This window comes from Ruditapes philippinarum, unplaced genomic scaffold (assembly GCF_026571515.1).
Source record: "Ruditapes philippinarum isolate M1 unplaced genomic scaffold, ASM2657151v2 ctg19114_1_1_1_1, whole genome shotgun sequence".
Classification (NCBI taxonomy): Eukaryota; Metazoa; Mollusca; class Bivalvia; order Venerida; family Veneridae; genus Ruditapes; species Ruditapes philippinarum.
Genome location: NW_026867270.1, coordinates 46,374 through 63,779, shown reverse-complemented (window position 1 = coordinate 63,779; position 17,406 = coordinate 46,374). Strand labels below are relative to the sequence as shown.

The 17,406-nt window shown below is 32.2% G+C and overlaps 1 long non-coding RNA gene across 1 annotated transcript; it reads left to right on the top strand.

Annotated features, from left to right (window-relative positions):
- The first annotated feature begins 9,042 nt into the window (after nucleotides 1-9,042).
- On the top strand, nucleotides 9,043-16,598 carry LOC132735475 (uncharacterized). The gene is made up of 3 exons (XR_009626457.1): nucleotides 9,043-9,419; nucleotides 10,461-10,530; nucleotides 16,238-16,598. It is a non-coding gene; the product is annotated as an uncharacterized LOC132735475 (long non-coding RNA).
- The last annotated feature ends 808 nt before the right edge of the window (nucleotides 16,599-17,406 follow it).

Genomic DNA, 17,406 nt, shown 5'->3' with positions numbered 1-17,406 from the left:
CATTTTAGGTCGTGTAGCATTGATGTTACGCTAGATGGATTGTTACGATTGAATGGTTTATTCATGACGAATCTTGCCGCGTTCCGTTGTATTTGTTCAAGTTTCTTTGATGTATTAAGTTGTTGGGGATTCCAAATTGGTGACGCATATTCCAGTTTAGGTCGAACCAAAGTTTGATAAGCTCTTTCTTTTACTGTGGTCGGGCAATGTTTTAAGTTCCGTTTGATAAAACCAAGAGTACTAGAAGCTTTTGCTGTGATTGAATCGATGTGTAGGTTGTATTTCAGAGTATCTGCTAGTTCAACTCCCAGATATGGATGGTTTTTTAACAACATGTAGTGATTGATTTTTCATTTTGTAGTCGAATACAGATTTGTTACGTTTATTTGTTATTGACATGGTCGCACATTTATCGACGTTAAATTCCATTTGCCAGATATTACTCCAATCAACTAAAGTGTCCAGGTCTTTTTGTAAATATTATGATCTTTACTGGTGAGTATGGGTCTATAAATTACACAATCGTCAGCAAATAGGCGAATTGATGACTTAATATCCGAAGCGATGTCGTTAATGTATAGTAAAAACAATGCAGGACCAAGCACGGTTGCCTGGGCACGCGGATGTTACCAGTGACGGTCTTGATGATTCTCCGTCTACTACTACTCGTTGATAACGACCGTTAAGGAATTCATTAATCCATAAGTTGGTTTCATTACATATACCATAATATGGCATTTTTCACAGAGAGACGCTGATGTGACACTTTATCGAAAGCCTTAGAAAAGTCAAGCACCGCCATATCAACCTGGTGACCAAGATTAACACTACGAGCAATGTCATCTGTAGTTAATAAAAGTTGAGATTCACACGAGCGTTAAGCCCTGAACCCATGCTGGTTTTCATGAAGAATGTTCTGGATGTCTAAATGGTTCATTACTTGCGAAACTATTATATGTTCAATCATTTTAGAAACAACTGCGGTTAAACTTACAGGGCGGTAGTTCGATGGTTTGGTTCTGTCGCCTTTTTTGAAAATTGGTACAATGTTAGCGTTTTTCCAGTCCAATGGTACTTCAGATTTATCAATTGAATGTTGGAATAAAGAACGTATAATTGGTGCTATTTCAGTTACACATTCTTTCAAGACTATGATAGGTATTTTATCTGGCCCAGAAGCTTTCTTGGGATTAAGTCTGTTAATACACTTAACAACACCATTTAATGTAACGTTTATCTTGGGCATCGAGCGGTATGGCGAAGTTCCTTTATTTGGTAGATTGTCCAAAGATTCTTTCGTAAATACTGAACAAAATTGGTTGTTAAGCATCTCTGCCTTATGACTAGCGGATTCGGCGATTTGACCGTTGTTTTTCAATGTTCCAATATTCACGCTGTCTTGTTTACGAGACTTTATATATTTCCAAAAGGATTTCGAAGATTTATCATTTTCTGGATCTAGAAGATTACTTATGTAATTGTAGTAGGAAGTATGTAATTTATTCCTTACAGTTTTGCGAAGGTCACTAAATTTTTTATAGTCACTTGCGCTATTACTTTTTCTTGCAATGTTATATAAGTTGCGTTTTTTCTTAATAAGCCGTTTGATATTCTTTGATAACCACGGTATGTCCGATTTCCCTTTTACAGTTTTCTTCGGTATGTAATGTTCCATTGATTCTAATAACATTTGTTTAAAATTGTTCCAGTTTACATCAACTGTGTTGTTATGTATATTACGCAGAAACTGTGTTGAAATAATAGCACACGATCTTTAATTTTCCGCCAGTCGGCTTTTCTATAATTAAATACGGTTCTCGGCGGCGGTAGTTTGTTGATAACCGGCTTGATAAATGTTGTTACGAATAAGATATCATGGTCACTAAGCCCGATAGGTGGTCCGACTACGTGTCGTTGTATGAGTGTTGGATGGCTCGTAAAGAATAAGTCTAAAATCCTACCCTTGCGTGTAGGGGTTCTGTTGATTTGTTCAATAAAACAAGTTGAAGTTATATCAATTAATTTATCACAAAAAGTCTTATCCCTAGCATTAGGCACTGTACATCCGTTATCCCAGTCCACGTCTCCGAGGTTGAAATCACCCCCTAGAAATTTCTTCATATTTTTGTATGGAGAAGTACAGTTCGCTTTTAAGAGTGAATTTTCAAGTTCATCCAATGTTTCTAAAGTAGCCTTTGGTTCACGGTAGAAAGATCCAACTAAAACTTGTTCAACCTGTCGTTGAACACTAAAGTTCATGTTTAAGGTTCTTTATCACATACCATTTTCTACTCCTTAACAAAGGTATGACATGGTAATAGACAAATGAGTGAACATAATACGCAATAACGAACTTAGAGTATTCAAAATTGTGCATGTCAAGAGTATTCAAAATATGCATAATAATAATAATAATATTGTAAAACAGTGGAAAGGAAATAAACTATTAATACATATCATTCAATCTAAATTAAGACGACTTGTCATATGGTATCCACGTGGTACTAATGTTGTTACATGCATTTATCAACATTATTTGGGCATAAACGCACATTCAACATTTTATCACATGACAATGTCCGACTACAAATTATTTGTTTTGAAGTTTCTCAGCCATATAATCCAAATTGAAATGAACAAATGCATTTGTTATTTGACTTATATTTAGTTTTAAGTGTTTTGTAAAATCAGTTTAATGTATAAGGACGAGCTAGATTTAATTATGTTTGAAGATAAAATGATATCTTTTTTCAAATTTATAGATTTCAAGCGAAGTTTCTGGCAGACGATGTAACATTTAGATAAAATTACATTAAGGCAATGTTTATCACACAAATGGGATTTTTTTGTTCACTAAATAATATATTTTTAGGAATAAGCACCAGTTAAGTGAATCTCAGGTTTCCAATGCATGTAATATAGACAACTTTGTGCATGTTAAGGCTTTTTGTTATAATGCTTTGAGGTGTTAAAAGAATTGCCTCCTACATATGAATAAATTAACAAAAATATTACATCATTGCAATGTATCGTATCTCGTCTGAAAATTAAAATTTATTCCCGTACGTATATCACTTCGGAGAATATATCTTAAGTAACAGCGCACGAAGTAAATCTGAAATCATTTATTTTGCTGAAATGTCAATAAATACTTTGATATGCCTTTTGGTCTGAAAATGTTTTGTTAAAATATCATAACATTTTTAAATTTACGATGGGTTTGAATTGCTTTTGTTACAATTACGAATCATTTATCTAAATATATACTCAACTTTTGCTAAGCACCTTAAGTTATATAAGATATGGCAAATGCTAACATTAGGCGGCATTTTAGAGGAACAGAGTAATTGGGGGTGGGCTGTAGGGATTGTGCAGCAGGAGGCTTCCTCACGCCAGGTTGGTGCGGCGCTTGGTGTACACCACACCGTCATCACCAGAGCCTGGGAGAGATACCGCATACGTGGTACACCCGCCAGGAGGCATGCTGGAGGTCAGCCACAACACCAGCTCAGGATCGGTTTTTGGTCGTTCAGGCACGTCGTGCAAGGTTTTCGACAGGAACTTATCTTCAAAATGACATTTTTAATGCTGCGGGGTCCTGTGCACGCAGACGGTACATAGTAGGCTGCATGAAGGTAATTTGCGGTCGAGAAGACCTTGCATAAGTATCCCTTTTACGCGCCGACATCGCCAGGCCCTTTGGAATGGACCAAAGAGCTTACACGGTGGACCATGCAACACTGGAGATACGTTCTGTTCACTGATGAGTCCAGGTGCTGCCTAGACTTCACAGATAGGCGTGCTTGAGTCTGGAGACGACGAAGTGAATGGTTTCAGGCTTCAAATATTGCTGAGCATGACCGCTACGGAGGTGGGTCAGTTTTGGTGTGGGGAGGCATCAGCAGGAATGGGCGAACCGTCCTGGTTGTGCTATATAGAGGCACATTGACAGGTCAGTGATACATATACGACATCTTAGACAACCAGGTTAGGTTTTATGCTGGAGCAATCGGAGATCAGTTCATTCTAATGGACGATAATGCTTGCTCCCATCGGGACAAGGTGGTCCAGAACTACCTAGAGTGGGTGTCTATTGAGCACATTGACTGGCCAGCTCGCTCACCTGACTTAAATCCAATATATCCCATGTGGAATGAGCTGCAGGTTAGTATTTCAGCTCGTCGGATGCAACCCGGAACCATCCAGAAACTCGGAGCCATGTTGGTCCAAGTATGGGGAATTAATACCTGTTAGAACGATCAGAAACCTAATAGGGAGTATGGGAATGCGTTGCCAATCTGTCATTGATAGTCACAAGTCACACACACGGTATAAAGTCTAAGCTGTAAACAAAAAAAAATTACAAATTTGGAAAAAAACGCTGCATATTCTGAAATCTTTAAAGAGGGGATCATCCTATTCTCTCACACAAATTCAGTGTAAAACTCATTTATAGGGTTAAATTCGTCCTTCAGTGAATTGATAAAACACTTAATCAACATTTAAAACCTTTTGCACGGCGATAATAAAATTATCCCAAAAAGATATTCAAACTCAAACATATGGTGCTTAGCAAAAGTTGAGTAGTATATTTTTCAACAAAACAAAAGAGAATTCATTAAACCGAACATCTCTTTTAAATATAAACCTTCATGCAATGATTTTGATCTCTACATAAATAATAGGGATATATATTTTCTGAATGCTTCAAGTATTGAGAAAAGCGAAATCCCTAAAGATCGCCTGAAATATGTGTAAGAAACACCTATATATTGTGAATGTATCTAGAAACTCTGAATTTCTTGAATATACTATGACACATCTGCGGATGTTTCAAAATTCTAAATTTACCAGTTCATGTTAAATGTTGAATTTTCTGCTTAAGCCGGTGCTAGTGGGCGTGGACGGTAGTTTACACCACTTGACAGTACCGTCCGATGAACAGGCTCAATCAAACCGAGCCTGCCAACATTTTCAATTTCGCCGTGTTGGGCTTTCTTTAGGGATTCTTATTTCTCTCTATTTTAGCTGTATATATATTGAAACAAATGCCACAACAAATCTCAATTCAGGCAACGATTTTATATACTAAATTTTATTATCAATATTTTTACCCGTAACTAACGGAGTTTTAGTATGTTCTCTAAATTTTCACATATTATAGGTAATTTTGCTCTTATAATGACTGCATTAAGTTTAATATCTTTCTTGGTCAAATGGACAGCATTTATTAATTTTCATTTAAATTAACACAATTCTTGATATGTGCTGATTTCAATCGAAATTAACAAACAAAAAATTTACAGTTACAAATTCAAAAATTAGGGTAAAAAGTTTTCTAATCTGTTTGGTACGGTCAAAACGGTAAATATATGTTTCTACCAGTTTAAGAATCCTAACATTTGCTGTATTCCGGATAAAGTGTATTTGGAAATATTTTTATATATTCTCGACATAAGATGATAATGAGAGACAAAAGAAACGTTATATTACACCAAGTTAAATAAACATTTATATGTTAGGTGTGATTTGTTCATTAAAAAAGTGAGTTTGACAAGACGGCTCAGAAATTAAAGCAAATATGAAGTAAGCTATTTTCCTTAATTTTCGATTGTAACCCCATTTTGTGATATTTACACACAGAAAGAAAAAATAACTTTTTTTTTAAAAAATCATAATATAATACAAATTCTTTTGTAGAAAAAAAAACTATAACTCATTTGCTGACTGATTTCAAATTGAAATTTGTTTGAAATGCACGAATTCTTCTTTTATTTCATTTTGCAGTTTGATGTGTTGTATATTGAAACCACTCAATGTAGGGGACGATTGTAAATACTTAAATAATTTACAGACATATCCTTAACGGACTATTTATCTCATAATGTTTTCAATTTTCGGCGTTTATATTACCAATGAAAATACAATTGAAAAAAAAGCTCATTTGCAGGCAGAATTAGCGGCATGGTTTTTTGTTTCAATAATGTCTGTAAAAATTTCAGCTTATCATTAAGTAATCACAAATAATCAGCAGCAATGTAGAAAAGGATAATTAGCTTCGTAACTTGTATTGCAAATTAATGAGAAATTAAACGTTTTATTTACCAATTACATAACTGTTATATTGTGTTACATTATTTTCTCACAGTTTAAGGTTATTGAATTATACGTCTTATTCACCAGTTACATAATTTTTGAATTGTTTAATTTTACCAGAGTCGTAGATTATTGAATTATACAAGGTCGTTCAAAATTAATTTTGAAGCACATATTCAAAGAATATGTCGTGAGTTTTGTTATCCAAAGAGCGCTAATAATGTATCCCATTCAAAGACTGCAGATGTTTCGATAAACAAATGTTATAAATTCATTGTGCTAATAAACAAACGTTTTTCTGTCACAAACTGGTCGGAGAACACTAGACTCATATTAAAGTTTCTTTATCACATATAATTTCCTAGTTCTTAACAACGGCATGGTATTTAATATTTTTTATTTTCAATATCTATTACGACGTTGAAACAATATGGGTCACTCTTTCAGAGTTGACATCTGGTAATGTATGTGCATAGGAAAGGGGTGGTGCCGCATATAACAACACATATTAAATACTAAGAAGTTTAATTAAACACAACCTTCATCATTTTCATTCTTGCCTCACCATATTTTTTTCTTGCCTCACCATATTTTTTTCTTGTTCATGTTATACTTGTCAGTAGTCAGTGTGTTTTTGCATTATGTCGCAACATTCTGTGTTGTATTTAACATCTTTGTGTTTCTCTAAAACAGCCTCTTGGGACTTTCGTTCGAAGTCTAGTTATACAACCTGGTTTTTTTTTGAAGAACTGCTGTACATGTATAAAGATATTTACAGTAAAAACAAGTCATGGCTAAGATTGATTTGATTAAAGATGAAGCAGTTAACAGAACATTGAAATATTGAACATTGCTACCCTTGTATCTGACTAAATCTTTCCACTACAATAAATAAAAATAATGTCAATAACTTCTCTTATATTCCTGATGTGGTTGAAGAAAGAAAACAAATTTGCAACAACCGAAAGTTCATTTTACTTTATTTGAGAGATGATAAAATATCTAACAAACATTTTGAATGATAAATGATTTGACTCATTAAACAATTAACTCAGCAAATTTTCACCAATTATAGATTGTTCATAAAAGTTATTTTTATCACAATAAAGCTAACGCAGTGTTTTCAATTCAGAAAAAGGTGTCTTCTGCTTATAAAACAGTCATCATTTGATGATACACTATTTTTTCTTGCATATCAGACAGGATTATCTACCGTTTACACCGGTGCTAGAAAACCCTGTCTTACACCCCCTCTGCGTGCCAAATGACGTCATTTCCGCGCGCCTTTTATGAATGAATTGAGTTCTTAGGATGACGTCAATATATTTTCAAATATCACCTGTTGGTCAAACATGATTTTAACAGTCAATCTTTTGAAATATAAAACCAATTCAGCTCAACTTGACTATGAAAATATGAGCATAATGTCACTTTAACCGTTATGAATGAAGTTGTAAGTTCATACGCTACTAAAAGAAAAATGTGCGTAATGAGAATTTCAGTTTTCGTAATTTCTGTTCTGAAAATAATTGAAATGTAATATGTAAGAATAAGAATCAAACACCAGCTGCCGGTGCAGACGGGAATATCTAGCTCTCGGGTAACTGTTTAGCGGAAACTCGGCACGCCGTAAACAGTCATCTTTGAGCTAGATATTCCGGTCTGTACCGGCAGCCGTTATAAGATTCATATAATATGAAACTTCAAGCCCTGTGCGACTGTTATATTACGCAAAATATCAAATGTAAGCAGACAACAAAACCTGACACTTAATCTTGATAATGTTACTGCAAATAAAACATGTACAAATTTGTTTCTGTACAACATACGTTATTCACAACAAATATTCCTGCACTAAGAAGTGTTTTCCCCTGATACCACTTAACGTAATGTAGGCAAGAGACGAGATAACAGGTATTGAAAGGTGAAACTAACCTCTTGAAACAATTTTCTATAATACTTTGAGTAGGAGTTATAAAGAGCATTTAAACATGAAGTATTATTATTCCGACAGTGTTGAAGGCAAATTTGTCATTGAAATAATGTCGTATAACGGAGGAAGAACTCACGGATGTTACATACTTTTAATATACAAATACAAACACACAAGTGAACGAGTGGAATACCAAAGCTGAACTCCCCGGACTGAATATCTAGCCCAAAATATATAGTGACAGTTTACACATAAAATGTTATGAAATCTAGCCGACTTACAAATACGTTATCTATCATTTTGACATAAACTCAGTTTGTATGTATCTTGCACTATAATACACATAAATCATGTCATGTTCCAGAGTTCACATTATGAAATAAAAACCCTAATATATGTATATACATGTTGACTTGTCATTCTTTTTGAATATAACATGTATGACTAATTAGCCTGTGCAATCAGCTATACGACAAATATCCTCCTTTTCTTACATAAAAAAAATATTTAAAAAAAAAGTTTTAAACAAGGTTACTATCAAATATTTCAAACTCGTTGTAACAAATTAAAAAAAAATCTAAAATCAACTTGACATCTGTTTTACCCCTAAGGTAAGGATGTTTTACATCAACCTTTTGTTACTTTATTCTCAAAGAAAAATCGCCGAAGGTAATATCCGGTCAGAGATGTCCGGTCAGAGATGTTATCTAATGACTTTTTATTAGTTTATTTTTAAAAGAAAAAATCACCTTAAGTCATATAATCTCTGATTGGTCAATTGAATATCGTGCGTAACCTTTTTATGTTTGAATTCATTTTAATAGAAAAATTTGGATAGATACAATGTAGCACAGGTAAGTTTACTTTTGATATTAGTTTTAAAAAGTTTGAATAAGTAAAATAATAATTATTGTTAAATGTTCGACTAATCTTTATGCAAAAAAAATACAAAAATAATATGTTAAAGTAACATAAGGTAAATATTATAGCTTTATCAGTTTTTCAATAAATATTAAATTTCCTTTATTTCATCATAAAAAAAAGAAAAAAAAAGTTAATTTCTAGTGATTTAGTAAACATAAAAACAAACAAATAAGTTAACAATTTTCAAAGAACAAATTATTTTAAGAATATTAATTAGAAAAACTTTAAGGTATAAAATTTAACAGAATTATATGTATGATAAGAGTAAAAAAAATATTTATATACGAAAAAGTTTAAAAAATATTATAACCAATTGATAAAATGTCCAGGTGTTTCATTTCCTGTAAAACGTGTATTGTGCATGCGCATTGAACACTTCCTGTGACAGGTATATTTTTTGTAACAGGTACTTGCTGACATCAGTATGGTTTGGTCATCGTGACGTGTCGGGAATTTCAAATCGTTGGTATGTAGCTTTTTAAAGTATAATTTTAAATTGACACTCATAATTGTTCATAAATGTTTGATGTTCTTGAAGATTCTTTTAAATTAATATATATGTATTTGATATGTGTAAACGTAGACTTTATACACAAGTTGATAAAGTTATATTCGAATATTTATTGGCACATCTGTAAACGCTGTTCTTGTTTCGTCGTTGTAAAAAGGATGTCTTGTATTGAACAATACAACAAAGTGATGATAGATCTATAATTCTTCATTTATGTAGCAATGTTTTTTGAGTAAAAGATAAGTAAATTAACAGTTTGCTGTTGCACGATCCTCGCAAATGTTTATGTGATATTTATTTTGGATATCTCTGTCGCGCACAAATAATTATTTTGATAAGAAGTTGTCATCAGTATTTCTCTGGGTTTTTGTTTTTAAGTTTATATAACACATAGAAAATCACATTCTATTGATAAACGTAAGTTTTCGGCTTCTTTGGTTGAAGACAGGAACAAAAGTTTATTTGATTCCACAATTTTGTTGTTGTTGTTGTTGTTGACGGCTGTGTCAGCATAGTTATATATTTTAAACATCGTAGACGCTTATTTCATATAATTTTACATCGAAGAAGGTGTTTATGGTTATATCTGCATGGTTTTACATCGAAGAAGGTGTTTATGGTTATATCTGCATGGTTGTACATCGAAGATGGTGTTTATGGTTATATTTGCATGGTTTTGCATCGAAGAAGGTGTTTATGGTTATATCTGCATGGTTTTACATCGAAGAAGGTGTTTTATGGTTATATCTGCATGGTTTTACATCGAAGAAGGTGTTTATGGTTATATCTGCATGGTTTTTGTTGTACATAGTTTGACATCGTAGAGGCTGACTGTAATATTTCTAGTCAGGCGGTGTTTGACTGTACCGGCGAATTCGCTCGCACCTCTCTGTCTTGGCTGGACGACAAGTGATCGTTAGACCAATATTTTGCATTTTCGTCCGTTGTCAGATCGGTTAATAGATATTATATACAATAAACATAATTTTGTTTCAGATATATGAACAACAAGACAACTGTCATAAAATGCATAGGATAAGAATTCCAATGAAAGATGTTCTCTAGTGTAAGTATCTTATTTATGTAATACTTGATATTTAAAATTTTTTGTTTTCATATTGGATTTTTAGACATATAGACATATTTTGTTTTAACTAAGCTATTAACTTAGACAATAAGACTTATCCAAATTTAAACTTTATTTAATGATTGTGCGTTGACAGTTGAAACATGTATGTATACACATGTTATTCTAATATGAAATAAAGTATATAATCAATTTGAAACTCATGATTAAGTGCTGTCATTTACTTTGAAATGCATTTTAATTAACCGATCTATTAATAAACATATAGCGAATAACGATCATTTTAAGCAATAATAAAAAAAATCTAAGATATATAGTTCTAATAAAAACAACTTGAAAATTAATGTAAATGAATACAACCACCAAAAATATAAAGATATATGGTTAAATAATGTAATTTTCTGTTTTGTTTTATATTGTTTTCTTTTAACATATATATTTTCTTCTTTCCATAATTACTATTTACAATGCCTGAGGTCAATTTACCGAAAATTAGTATAGCATATAACGTCCACGACTGTTACAGCAAATTAGATATACAATGAAATAACATTTTCATGTTATGCTTTGAGTTTTTATTATTACCAGATGATTTTGTATTAACTTTACCAGAAACTTTATATCGAGGTTTTACAATACTTTTCTTTTTACTAGAAATAGAGTTTATAAACATTTCATTATCCGAATCATTATCATCAGCCATTGAATCTGACTGAATAGCATTATATGCTGCTTGTGACTGAGGATTGCTATTTACTTGTATGGAATTTGAGTCTGATAATTCTGAATCAGTCTGCGATTGCATTTCTTCTGAATGTGCATTACTTTGAGTATTGTCATTATTTGAACTTTGTTGTTGTTGTCGAAGATGTTTCTGTAATTCGGCTAATGGAATATCATCTTCACTATCAGAATTTGACCTTTCTTTTCTAACATTCTTAGCAACTTGGGGTAATACTGATTCTGGTATTTCTGAAGCATCATCAGTATCGCTATTTTCAGGTGTTACTACAAATGTGGCATTTCTTTTTGGTCTGCCAGTATTATCTGCTTTTGGTATTGACCAGTCATTAATATTTGCGAGCCTAATTTGTTCTGCATGGACTTTAATTGTTGAATTGTCAAATTGATTTTTTATTATATAAGTTAATGGTGACCTTTTCTCCATAATTCTATAAAATGGCTTCCAATTCACATCTAGTTTGCTTCTCTTACGAAAATTCTTATAAAATACGGGATCGCCTATTTCAAATTTGATAACTTTTGCGGTCTTATCTGCATAGCTAGCTTGTTCTCGTTTTGCTTTTTTAAGGTTCTTATAAACAGATAGAAAAGTATTATGTTGTTCTTGTAATGCAATTTTGTGATACTCTTCGCCATGATAGCGCTGCCTTGGTTGTAGCAACAGGTCCACCGGGAGAATTGCATCACGGTTATATAACAAATAAAATGGACTATGCTTCGAAGTCCTAGAGACATTGAATCTAAGTGCGGCTAGTGTCATGTTAAGATGAATATCCCATTGTTTGAGATTTCCCTGGATTCTTTTAGCTAAGATATCATGTATGACATGATGAGAACGTTCATTTTTCGCGTTTCCGGCAGCATGATAGGTAGTTGTACGCACGTGATCAATTCTTAACTCTTTAAGTGTTTCTTTGAAAGCATTACTTGTGAATTCTGATCCATTGTCAGTGACAATTTGTAATGGACATGCGTATCTAGGGTAAATTTCTTCTAATAGTAAATGTATAATTGTATCAGTACTTTTGTCAGCAGTAGGGAAACACTCGGGATAACCACTGTAAAGGTCAATAAAACAAATAATGTAGCGGTTACCACTCATTGTTTTCTCATAGGGCCCAATAACGTCGATACTCATGGTCTGGAATGAATACATTGGTACTCTTGTTTCGCCCATAGGTGCTTTTATTTTTGTAAGATTACGTGACTGACAATCAACACATTTAGAAACATATTCATACAATTCTTTGAACATATTTGGCCAAAAATATTTTTGTTTTATTGTTGTAAATAACCTCTGTGTTCCTGGGTGACCATTATTTAAATGATATTGAGTAATGACAAGGTGTTTTAAGTGTTGCGGAACAAACAATCTAAGATTAGGATTATCATCTACATTAGACAGATAATAAAGAACTTGGTCAATTTCTAAATATTTGCTCTGCACTGATTTAGTTGGCTGTCCGTGACGTAGTAACATTTTCAGTTCAAGAATAGTTTGATCTTTATCTTGCTCTGAGGCCATATTTAATTTTTCGAATTGTTTAATATCTTCTACAATTGGCTCTTGAAATTGGTATTCTTTGTTTGCTATTTCTTTGGCATTAAAGTGCGTAGAATCAAAAGCATTTACTTCATAGCTTTCATCAGTTTTCACAGCATGTACATTATCATTTTTTGAATTATTACTTGAATTTGAGACTGTTATTTCGAAGGCATTGTCATTTATATCAGGCTCATAAAGTTCAATATCGGACTTGTTAGCATTTTTATCATCAGCTGGAGGTCTAGAAAAGAAATCGGCAATTAAATTTAATTTTCCTGGCAAATATTCAATTTTACAGTTATAGGCAGAAATATTTAAAGCCCAAAGCTGAATTCTTTTGTTTTGCATAGGTGTTTCTAGAAGATATTTTAAAGGTTTATGGTCTGTAAATATAATAAACTCTGCATTATGTAAACAAACATCTAATTTTTGTAACGCATAATGAATACTGAATGCTTCTTTTTCTATGGTACTGTATTTTCTTTGAGATTCACTTAATTTATGAGATAAGAAGTATACAGGTTTTTCAATACCAGATTTGTCACATTTCTGACTTAAACATGCTCCGACCACTAAATCTGAGGAGTCCGTGTATAGAATATAAGGCTTATTTGGGTCTGGGAATGCTAAAAGTGGAATACGTGTTAACATTTTCTTTAATTGTTCAAAACTTTCTTGACATTCTTTTGTCCATTTAAACAAAACACGTTTTCTTGTAAGATTGATTAGAGGTTCAACAATTTTAGAATATTTAGGGCAAAATCTTCTATAAAAACCAGCAGCACCAAGTAAAGATCTGACATCTTTAACACATTTTGGTACCGGAAGTGACCTAATAGCTTTTACTTTTTCTGGGTCTGGTTTTATACCTTCATGATCAATTATAAAACCAAGGTACTTTGTTTGTTGCTGAATAAAACTGCACTTTTTCAGTTTAAGTTTTAATTTATGCTCTTTAAGCTTTGAAAATACTGTCTGTATATGTGATAAATGTTCATTTAATGACTTCGAAAATATTAGAATGTCGTCAAGATAACTGACAGAAAATGCCTCTTAACCTTGTAAGACATGTGACATGAGTTCTTGGAAAACTCCAGGGGCAGAAACTAGGCCAAAAGGTGTTACGTTGAACTCGAACAAGCCTCGGAATGTCGTAAAAGCCGTTTTTTCCTTGTCTGATTCATGCACGGGTATTTGCCAAAACCCTGATCGCATGTCTAGTGTTGTAAAATATTTTGAAGACCCTAGTAGAGTTAAAATATCATCAATTAATGGGAGAGGATATGATGTTGGCTTTGTAATTTTATTCAATTGTCTAAAATCAACACAAAACCGTTTACTGCCGTCACGTTTTCCGACAATAACAACAGGAAATGAATAAGGGCTATGACTTCTTCTTATAATATTAGCATCTAACATCTCATCGATTGCGTCACTCATAAATTTTCTATTGTTTAAAGGTGTGCGATATGGGCTTAATTTGATTGGAGGATGATTACCTGTTGGTATTTTCATGGTTACAGTATCTGTCTGTGATAATTCAGAATCTTTATTTGCGAAAATATTTTTATTTTTCCTTAATAAGTCTCTAACAATATTAAAATGCTCTGAAGGTGTATGAATATCACGTTCGAAATCGTTGTTAAGAGGGGAAGTTGTTTGAAGAGCCTCTGTGACCGAGTTAATGCTCTCAACTTCTGAAACTTTAGCAACTACTGAATCTCGTTTCAATCTTATAGTTTTATGTGTATTATTGACAATCATAATAGGAAATCCTCTATCAGCCGAAAGTTTCATAACAGAATTTGTTATCATAAGACCTGGTTCAGAAGCAATCATTCCAGTTTCTATACTTTTTAATTCATATAATTTATCATTTTCCAAGCCTGGATTTTGTTTTAACTTAGCAGTGCACACATTAACTGTTTGAGGTTTCAGAATAACATCCTGTTTTAACCTAACAATTGATGCAATATGAATATCTTCTTCGAGGGGTACATATGTATTATTAACTCTTAAGCAGCCTAAATCAAAATATAATCTAACACCATTTTGTGTTAACCAATCACGGCCTAAAATAATATTTCTATTCATTTTAGAAACAACATAGAATTTTTGAGTTGTTTCTGTTTTCCCTATTTGAAAATTTAGATTTATATAACCATCTATATGTAAATAATTTCCGTCAACTGAACATAAATTTATTTTCTGTTTTATAAGTTGAAGGGGATTCTTCAATTTTCTATATATTCTGCGATGCAGAAGACAAACTTCAGCACCTGAATCTACTAACGATATGTATTTATAGTTTTCTATTTTAATCAAACACGAATTAGGGCTTCCAGCTAATGCTATACTAAATTTTGGTATTTTATCGTTCCTGTCAATGACCCCTTTGTGACAGGAACTTGCTAGTTTTTCTGAAAATTTATTTTGTTTCTGTCGTAAAAATTTTGTTTACGACATTCACGCATAATATGACCAAAATTATTACATTTCCAGCACTTAATCTTTGATTTCAAACTATTATTGCTATTATTTTTCCTAAATCGTGAAAAATTTTGTCGGTGAAATACAGAATATATTTCATTTTTCCTAAATCTACAACTACGCACATGGTGACCTGGTCTCTTACAGTACACGCAAAAATTTCTTGTATAATAATGATTAAAATTATTTGCTTTGTAATTCATGTATTTTGCGTGATTTTGAGCATTAGAAAATTTTACTCTGGCAGAAAATCTAGCTCTGAAATTCTGTTCATTCATTGCGCAAGTAATTGCTTCTTGTAAAGTTTTTGGCTTTTCTCTCATAAGTTTAAGTTTTAAATAATTATGCGCTAAATTATCCGTAAACAATTCTACTAACTGAAGTTCAATTAAACTATTATCTCCTAGTTTATAATTTTCATAAGCGGTTTCAGCACAATTAATAAATTTTTCCCCAAAAATTTGAACACTTTCTCCCAAATCTTGTTTTAAATTTCTCAAAAAATAAAATTCATGATGTAAATCTTTAATTTCCCCAAATCTAGTACTTATTTCTTCTTTTAATTGTTTCCACGAATTACGAGGATTATCACGCAAATATCTACATATAAAATCGCTTACAGTCCCTTTACTTGATTGAAATGCGACTAATTTTATTTTATTATCATCCAAACCTTTTAAAATAGCATATTTTTCTATAGATTTTATCCAGTCATTAAAATATTTAGAATTTCCATCAAAATTTTGTACTATTTCTGATAAACCCTGTGTACCTATGACAGTTGAAATATTGTTCAATTTATCCGACAAATTTTCAAAAATTGTAGCAATTTCTTGATCTGACATCTTCAAAATTAGCAAATTACAGGTATATAAACGATCACTCACCTTTAATTTTCTGTTTCAGGTACTTCGTTGTGTCCCGCTGTCCAAAATCGTCGCTTCGACATCGCTGGTCTTAGGCGCCAAATCAACCGTTGTCGTATAACGGAGGAAGAACTCACGGATGTTACATACTTTTAATATACAAATACAAACACACAAGTGAACGAGTGGAATACCAAAGCTGAACTCCCCGGACTGAATATCTAGCCCAAAATATATAGTGACAGTTTACACATAAAATGTTATGAAATCTAGCCGACTTACAAATACGTTATCTATCATTTTGACATAAACTCAGTTTGTATGTATCTTGCACTATAATACACATAAATCATGTCATGTTCCAGAGTTCACATTATGAAATAAAAACCCTAATATATGTATATACATGTTGACTTGTCATTCTTTTTGAATATAGCATGTATATATGACTAATTAGTCTGTGCAATCAGCTATACGACAATAACAAATAAATGAACGCCATTCACAACTGATATAAAGCAAGTAAAAACAAATTTTAGAACAAAGATCTTCACTGGATAGCAACAGTTATATAACGTATTCCTAAATAGGGCTAAGGCAGTTTGAATTATCCAGATTTCTTTCCAAAGTTTAGTGATTAATGTGAATAAAATAATAATCTGGTTGTGGCAAATGTGTGTTATTGATCACATGGTTGGAAATATTAAATAAGGTCATTCCTTATATAACTAAATATTGCGTTACAAAGAGATTCTATATTTTAAACTTTCATCTGAATTCTTCTGAAAATTTATTATGAACCTTATTGAAAGAATATAGCGCAAAGGAGATTTTGTATCAACAATATAACGTTAAGTGTTATAAATCATGCAGAACAATATAACAATATTTGATTTGCCACACACTGATTCTGATATTCTATTGAGAATCTTGAATAATAATTGTGAATCTTGAAAAATTCAGAGGGGGTATCTTGATACATATGTCTATAGAATGTATGTAGCCTATTGAAGTGCAGATAGGTTACATTTATAGTGAAATTTTTCCTATTGAAAGAGTTTTATTTTTTCGATTGCTTTCGTGTTACATTTTCGAGTATAAAGAACTTTTTTTTTTATATGAATGTTAATACTAAGGTATATGTAGTTGAAGATATTCCGTTTGGAAAAACGTGATGTGCACGAATTGATTTCGAAAAATAAGCTATGT